Source organism: Chenopodium album, chromosome 9 (genome assembly GCF_948465745.1).
Source record: "Chenopodium album chromosome 9, dcCheAlbu1.1, whole genome shotgun sequence".
Lineage (NCBI taxonomy): Eukaryota > Viridiplantae > Streptophyta > Magnoliopsida > Caryophyllales > Amaranthaceae > Chenopodium > Chenopodium album.
The window spans coordinates 34032723-34040594 of NC_137842.1; the positions used below are offsets into that span (position 1 = coordinate 34032723).

At 33.6% G+C, this 7872-nt stretch overlaps 1 long non-coding RNA gene across 1 annotated transcript; it reads left to right on the forward strand.

The window, feature by feature from the left end:
* Window positions 1-540: 540 nt before the first annotated feature.
* LOC145559721 (uncharacterized) lies at window positions 541-3255 on the forward strand. Its single transcript, XR_014092897.1, has 3 exons — window positions 541-769; window positions 1833-2100; window positions 2944-3255. It is a non-coding gene; the product is annotated as an uncharacterized LOC145559721 (long non-coding RNA).
* Window positions 3256-7872: the final 4617 nt, after the last annotated feature.

Genomic DNA, 7872 nt, shown 5'->3' on the forward strand with positions numbered 1-7872 from the left:
TTACTCCAACTTTTCAAAAGTTCTCTGAGAAATGAATTTTCTTTTAAGGCACTTGTAAAGTCCTTTTGAGGATTCTTGATCAAGTATTCTCACGAAGCCCTTTTAAGGTCTTCCCAGATTCTCAGTTCTAGTTTGTTGCTAAGCTCAATTGTCATCGAGTTCATTTTCCTCCCACTTGTCGTTTTTGAAATGTGTTACTTTCCAGAAAGACACCACTTAGAGAAACAAACACTATGTTTTCAATTAGGTTGTGGAGGTAATACTAGTAGAAAAATTGTCATTTGTAACGGGCATAACAGAATTCGTTACAAAAAGAGTAATCGTAACGGGCAAAATATATGTCCGTTGCGGAAAAAACTCATTTGTAACGGGCAACCAATTATCCGTTACGAATAGTTAATAATTGTAACGGGCAAATAATTGCCCGTTACGAATAGTTGATATTTGTATGGGACAAATAAATGCCCGTTACACCTAAATCAAGCACTAGGGTTTGAAACCTTATTTTTTTCCCAGCCGCTTTTCTTCCTCAAACGGGCTTTCTCTCTCCTCATTTTTTCATACTCTTATCTTTTCCCTCAAGCTCTCTCTCTCTCTCTCTACTCCTTTCTCTCTTTCCTCTATAACCGGCGGCCGTGGAGAAAATTGGTTCTCGATCTTAACATTGCGAGAGCGAGAACTGCGTACGAGCTGAGGTTTCAGATCGAATCAATTTTATTGCGCTGTTGAATCGATTCGGAGCTTAGATTAATTGGGAAGCTGATAAAATGTAAGCTTTCTTACCAAAATCTCATCTTTTTTTCCAACAAATTTCTTCTTTTTCCTCTTGTTTGCGGTACCTTTTTATTTTTTCTTTTGTTTTTTTTTACATTTTCTTCATGGTTTTTAATTTTTCAGGGTATCTGGGCATTTCTAATTTTTCTGAGTTTTAGTTTTTTTCACCAAAAATCTCATCTTTTTTATTATTAATTTATGAGAATTGAGAAATAAATTTCCTTTCTCTTCTTAATTTAGCTTCTGGGTTATTTTCAGCCTTTTGGGTTTTTTCAGTTTCTGCATCACATTGTTTCTGACCATTTTTTTTTTGCTGTTGTTTCTGTTTAGGTTTAAAGTTAGGTTTAAAATTTTGCTAATTAACAGTCGTAAACCCACAAAATTTACTCCTTTAAGTTTCCTTATGGTTTTAAAGTCTTGGGAGCTGTATAAAATGGTGCCTCTTTAGTATGCATGCCTCCATTTCTGTGATTTTGTGCAATTTTCTGTTTGGTTTTAAGATTTTTAGGCTGATAAATTGCATAATTTCTCCTTCCTCGGAGATTTTTCCAAGTATTTTTAATTTAATTTCCCCAATTTGATTTTCCAATTTTCATATCTAACTTTAGCCAGATCTAGTTCATTTATAATTTAACAAAAAACCCTATTTTTTAATTTCAAAATTTTGTTAGATCTAACTGGAATTTTTCTAAATTAACCAGTAATTATTCTGGGTTAGATCTAGCTATTACAAAATTAACCAATGAAAAATCTGGAATTAATTCTATATATGAGCTGGGTTGATGATCTTTAAGAAAAATTTGCTGAATTGAATTCCTTTTTTTTTTTCGGGCATTAATTTTTTTAGTAACAAATCTTACCATATGATAAGTGTCAAATATTATATATTTATACTCCCTAATACTTAGTTGTTAAGTCATTAATTTATATAAGTGTGCACTAATTCTTCCGATTTTATTGTAAAATTAGTAAGTAGTACATTGGGTGCATATTATGCGTATATTTATTTGTTAACAATTTTTCATATATGACAAAGCTCATCTAGTTATATTTTGCAGGTAGTCAATGATTTGTAACCAAGGGAATTAAAAGGGAAGAAAGCCCATTTGGCCACATTACTTGAAATTAAAAGAACACGATTTTGCTTGATGAGTCAAAATCCACTCACTATTTCACTCCTTTAATCTCACGGATGAAAAGCAGCAAGAATTTAGAAAGGAAATGAGGATTTCCTTGAAACCCCACGAGATCAAGATAGAAAAGGGAAAGATCCTTTCCTAATGAGCACTAGCTACTGTATGAAGAATTTCCTTGATTCTTCGCAAGGTAATTTCTTGTTTAATTTTCATTTAATTGATTTTTATTTATAATTAAATACTTTCTAATTTTAGTGATGTATATGGCATGATTTATCCTATGTGACTAGATTTACATAGTTTTGTATGAAGAAATGGTTGATTTTAGTTGATTATGTTAAATCTTGAAGATTGATTTGTTGAGGTTGCATGGTTGTCGAAAACGTTATCCTTTGCTTTGGTTTGATATAAAGGGAATCAGGGATCTTCAAGGAAAGTAGTATTTTCTTTCAAAAAAAAAAAGGAAAGTTGTATTTCTCCTGCACAATCCTTGTGCATATTTCTTTCGATTTGGGGTTTGGCTAAATTGGCAGTGTTCTATTGATGAAATGTTGAATTGGATGAATTTGCGGAATTATGATTCTTTGAGATGTGATGAATTATGTATAATGACTTGTTTCTTAATTGTGGAATATCACATTTCTCAAAGAAATTAATCTGTTTAAGCTTTAATAAATTGGGATGAGAACTGAGGAATGAGGATTGTGTTAAAAGAGTTGATAGTGGAAAATCTTTTATTCTATTTTCTTGTAACTAGTATATTGTGTACTACTTCGTATAATAAAGGGTGAATCTGTCTTGAGCTGGACAAATATGTAAGAGAGCATAACTGCATACCATTCTACTAAGTTTTAACTGTTCTGTTGTTTCAAAAACAAAAACAAAAAATCTCACTGTTCTTATTACCAGGATAGTCATTGCATTAAAGGCTACATTACTAAGGAAATACCCAACGAAATATTCTGTATCTATGATTGTCTCCCCTCCCCCCAATTTCAAGTTATAACAAAAGGCTTTTTAATGATTATTGCAGGTTTCAGTTAGAGATTGGAGATTATGTTGATACACATAGAAAGTATGGTGATGTAGTTGATATGGTTGGTTGATCACTATTATGGAGTACAAGACTCGTACTAAGCTTCGAAACTACGGAATATTTCGTATTATGTAAATCTTAGATTTTCAGGAAAATAATTTGTTCCCTATTTTGTAGGAATCTTTTTTTACTTCGTATTAGCTTTTTGGCCAAATGTACTATGGAGTAATAAAATTTTTGGAACAAATAAAAAGTTATATTGAATGAGAGATTCCTAAAAAAATAAAAGAAAAGAAAAAAAGAATGAAAGATGCAATAGAATGTTAACAGCCCAGCTAAACATGGGTTTTTTTTTAAAATTTCCACAAAATGCTATGCCCGTTACAAATAGCTCGTTATTTGTAACGGGCATTTCGGCTGCCCGTACCGAATAACCCGTTATTTGTAATGGGCATTTTAGCTGCCCGTTTCGAATAACCTGTTATTTGTAACGGGCCTGTTACAAATAACATCTTTAATCGTAACGGCAGTATACGTAACGGCCGTTGCCTGTTACGGAAAACCCGTTTTTGCTCGTTACGAATAGCTCTTTTTCACTAGCGTAATGCCCGTGGTCTCACTTGAATGCTTACAAAGAGACATGTATATTGTCTTTGAGTAAAAGTTTGTTGTAAAACAAACAGTTGGCTCCCACTTGAGCTATCTTAGCCTTTAATGAGCCATTAAGCTTCCACTCAACCACCTAGCTCTTGCTAAGCCGGTGAGCTCCCATTGAGTCACTAAGCTCTCACTGTGGCTAAGAGTTTTAGACATATACTTGAAAACACATTTAGAAGTTTATTCTATCCAGAACTGAATATGGCGTCTTTTCTTAGCTTCGAAATTTTTTTTAGTGTAAAATTAGTCCTTCGTGCAAATCTTAAGAACTTTATAGGAAAGGATATGATCCATCATTGTTCGAGTCATTTTTAAATGGCATCGAGGTCTCCTTTGAAGACACACTATGTTCTTTGTGGAGTTATTTATGAATATTTCAATTTCATAACTTTGTGATGGTCATGCTTGGCTCAAGAAAACATCGCTCGATCTAATCTAGACGTTTTGATATCTTGCCAAGTCGATTCTGTACTTCACTGAACTCTTGAACAATTCAAGGTCAAGTTTGTTCACATTAGATGAATATAGCCATATACCCAAAACAATAGCTCGTTACTTTGTCGGTTTCAACAAATAAGACTTTCTTGTCTTAGAACGATTTCGAATCTATCAATTATCAAGAGCATATCTAATAGAGCCTTGAGTACGTTCTTGCCGATATGACATTGCTAAAGATGTTCGGAACGCAAATCATGCCCATGACTTTGAACTTTTTCCAGTTTATCATGTTAAGAAAATGTTTGTCTGTAAACAAGCATTCTTGACTCATGGTTTAGACAACCATGACATTCAAATAAATTTACAACTATTGCTCATTGCTCTGAATGTGAGTCTTTCTGTGTGTAAACGGATCAATTGCTGATTATGGTACACAACAACAATTTATTTGTTCCAGCCTTAGCTTAAAGGTCTTTAGACAAAGCATACGACCTTTACAACTGATGTAGCACCACTTGCTTCATTCTAAGCTTGTAAGTCGATAACTTAGCTTATCTTCAATAGTTTGAGGTCACTTTCAAAGTGGAACACTCAAGAAGTATCCGATAATTTGTGAAGATAATGAGTTGCTAAGTTAACTTCAATAACATGAATTCTTTAGTAAAATGGAATCTCATTCCTTTTCTTTGTTCCTCGTTTCCTATATTTCTTATCATACTTTATCTCATAATCTTTAAGAACCATTTCTTTAAGAGTCTTTGACTTTTATACTTTGTTAGGCATAATTAAGCATCTAATGCGCCATAAAACAAAGTTCCATCTTTTCCTTTAATTCATGCTCGAATTACTACATCAATGAGTTCTACTCAACTATGTATCAAGCGAAAAGATATGTTGGTTGTTAATATTGACAATTTGAGTTTGCAACTCAATACTTCATGTTTTTTATCAAACTACCTAGTATTTTGAATACATGATGTCCAACCGTCCTTAAAAGTCATTTATGAGAATTGTATTTTAGAAATGCTTTACTTTTCTTTGAGAACCATTCTCATACATTTCCTTTACTAATCATGGAAAACAATGCAGTTTGATTTGGAATTCTAAAAATATAAGTGCAAAGTTTAACCATTTAACAAGTAAATAACATAATTAGTTTGAAAATTAAAAGGTATTCATGCAAATTTTTCAATCTTATTAAACGTCTTATCCACGCATTAAATTGGTCCCCATTTGGCGAGAATTAGTCGATTCCAAGATCCAAGGAAACAAAGAGTGGCTAAGCATGCTTTGGCTTGTCTTAGCACTCAATCTCCCAAGGTAAGCAACGCTTTGCTAATGGCTCTAAGTCACTCTTGGTTGAATAAATCGTCACATCTAATGCTCTCTCAACAATTTATCCACTTTGCCACGACATGTTAGGACTCCATCACTCATATCGTTGAGTACAACCAAAACCAACTTGTATGTGATGTCTTGCTTTGGAAAACCCATCCACATACCTTACGTATCCTAGGGAATAATATTGATGTCTCGCTTTGTCGTAGCCCATCACTACTCTCAATAGGTCGATAAGTGTTGTTTTGGAATGAAAATTTTACTCAATATTTAGGGACCTAGGGTTTCTATGTTTGTTGATTTAAGTGAACTTAATTAATCATCACAACATTTGAAATCCTAAACATGCATCTAACATATAATTCATATATAAATAATCATGAATATGTAAAGCAAAAGCATTTGGATGCATATTGGCAACTAGCATGACCCCTTGAATTCTTCAAGTCTTCAAAAGGTCTTCTTTTGCAACTTCATGGCTTTGTCTTCCAAGAACCTCCATCTTCAAGACTTGACCATAATTAAGCAATACTAGTATCTACGATTAGGACTAATCTAAATATTAAGGTACAAAAATACTCAACGGTACGCATACCGTATTTAGATTTCCAAAAAATACATCACGGCACGCAGTCTATATTTTCTATCCTAATCGGGCCCCACTAGTTGCCATTTTTATAAAACCTGTGAGAGAATATACATTCCATTCATCCATTCACTATATGTGAATGGCCCATGCATTTTACAACAATAAAGAAGTAATAATGCGTTAAACACGCGCGCGCACTAGTAACTAATCTAGGTAGTTAATCCGATTAACACACCTAATTAAAACTAGTCAAAGTTGTTTAACCGATTATGTAATTGACGTAATTAATAATTGAAGCTCCCACTAAATTCCGCATCCATCTTAATTAATCCAATTAATTAAGCCGGTAGAACCCAAAATTTGTCAAAATAACTTTTGTCAATGCCGCTCAAAACCGAGGCCTAGCCTAAAAAAATTTTAATTAAAATAAACAAGATTAATTAAAATAAATAAAACAGCAAACAAGCAAGCATAAAGCCAACCGCACTCAAGCGGCGCATGCCATATGAAAACCAAAGTCATCTAGTAACTCGGACAATGCGGCTTGGTGCATGTGCCTCGACCACCCTCCGTAGCAGTAGCTAGGCTTACACCTAGTAGTGTTGCTACGAGTTGCGTGGTGTGAGGCACACGGACTAAGGCTGCTTGCCTCATCGCACCAAGCCCCAAGCCACGCACCATGATGCTCGAGCTTGCACCAACCGCGGCCAGCCAAGCTAGGCAGCACGCACAACATCATGCTGCTGCTTGGTGCTTGCTAGCGCGCCATGCTGCTGGCAGCAAGCAACAACCACGCGCATGGCTTGCGCGCAAGTACGGGCAGCATCCTTGGCAGCCACATGCGGGCTGCTATGCAGCTCTGCTAGCCAAGTGATGTTCTTGCTTGTTTTGCGTGCCATAGCCTCGGGATTTCAATCCCAATTTCGCGTGACATATTATTAATTCTAAATTAATTTTAGAACTAATTCAATGAGCAAAAATTGAAAATTTAAACAAGTCTAACTTAAATAAAATTTATCAAGGTGCATTTAACCAAAATAATTTCCAAAAACCATACTTTAATTAAATTGGTTTAAGTTGGTGCAACAAAATAAATAAGGCAATTTCTCATTATTAATTTAATCGATTTAAATTGATCTTGAGATTTTGACAAAGTAAGTAGGAGTTGGAAAAATATGAACTTTAATGTTCAAATGAAAAAATCCAGCTACTAACACTTTTGAATCCTTAAAAAATTATATCTTCCAATATGAAGATAAACAAATTTCTATCATAAAGTTTGAAACTTTATGTTTCCAATCAAACAAAAATGATTAAAACAACAAAGTTCAACATAAAATTCATGGAATTTAGTAGCTTTTAAAGTTTCAATCACTTAACACAATTAAAGATTCAATCTTTAGTACTTTAGAAGCCTCAAAACAAAAATTTCACACTTAATGCAATTAATTTGCAATTATGTGAAAAATAAAATCAAGCTTTTAAACACAAATTACCACCAAGTAATCATGCCTAAAGAGTTTTAAAAATATATATAAAATATGTATTGAACCAATTACATAACCACCATAAATATGCAATTAATTTTCAAGGTTAGAAAGACTTAAAATTTTCGTAAAACGAAAAACCTCTCAAAAAATGCATTTCTGGTCGTTTTTTTGCTACAAAAAAAAAAAGCCCTACAAGGGTAAAACCATTTCCAGAACGCCTTTTCCACCCAAAATTCACTTTTTTGGGTCGAAATCTGGGTTCGGGAGCTGATGTCAGCTCTAATACGATGTTAAAATGGATAATACGAGCTACTAATCTAATTAGAAACTTATAACCAGAAAAATTAAGCCATAAAAATACCTTGAAAAATATTATGATTTTAAAAATAAACGAGCGAGGCTCTTATACCACTG